Genomic DNA, 1,059 nt, shown 5'->3' with positions numbered 1-1,059 from the left:
TTTTCCGTTGGCACTTTGGTAATTAAGGTAATTTTGGTGAAATTAGTCTGCAACTGTAAGAACTAAAAAACTTATCTTGACCTTACAGTTTAATATCTCAAAATAGTTAATGTAAACAGAGGCACTTGAAGCTTATTGGAGCTAGATRTAACAGTGCAGGTCTAGACCCATAATCCAGACTCCATTTTCACTTACTGGAGTTGAGTGGTGTGGAATCCTTTGAATTTGTCCAAGTGTTGAGCTTCTGCAGCTTTCTTCTGACTTCAACTTATATGCAAATTGTGACTTTTATTAATATTAATGACTTAATACTGACTGTTTGCTTCTGTTATTGCAGTAGGTGCATTTTGAAATGCAGTGGATGTGGAGTATTTTTGTTAGCTTAGTAAATATAAAATGCACATTTTTGTGTATATATTTTTGATATTCTAGTTAAAAATACCTCACTTCCAGGGGGGTCTTTAGAGCGAAGTTTTCTACTTGATCATAGAAGAGGGTGGAAGACATCTCTGGAGGACCCCCGGCCCAATTCCACTGTTCAAAGCAGCACCAACTTAAATCATGTGGCTTAGCACCTTGCTCAGGGAGGGAGATCTATCACCTATCTGAGCTCTGTCCTAATATTTGATTACTATCAGCGTGAATTTTTTTTTCCTAATATATAGTTGGAATTTCTTGTGTTGGCTTGTTGTCCATTGCTGCTTATCGTTTCTCTGTGCACCTCCAAGAAGAGCTTGGCTCTGTCTTGTCTGTACCTTCCCATTAGATAGTTGAGGACAGCAATGAGATTCATGCTTCTCCCCCTACTTTTCCCACCCCTTGACTTCTCAAGGCTTAACGTTTTTTTCACATCTGGCCATGTGCTGCCATGTAGCCCTCTAGTCATCTTGGTAGTTTCTGCTGGATTTGTCTCAGTTTGCCAATATTGGTCTTGTTCTGGGAAGCAAGTCTTTCAAAGGAAGTTTTTGTCCGAGAACAATGTACTTGTGTTTTTGTAAATTAACCTCTGAAGACTAACTTTTCTAAGCCTTAGAAATACTTTGGTAGCTAGAATTCAAA

This window comes from Rhea americana, unplaced genomic scaffold (genome assembly GCF_003343005.1).
Source record: "Rhea americana isolate MKP2758 unplaced genomic scaffold, rheAme1 scaffold_218, whole genome shotgun sequence".
Taxonomy (NCBI): Eukaryota; Metazoa; Chordata; class Aves; order Rheiformes; family Rheidae; genus Rhea; species Rhea americana.
Note: the sequence above shows the minus strand (reverse complement) of the source record.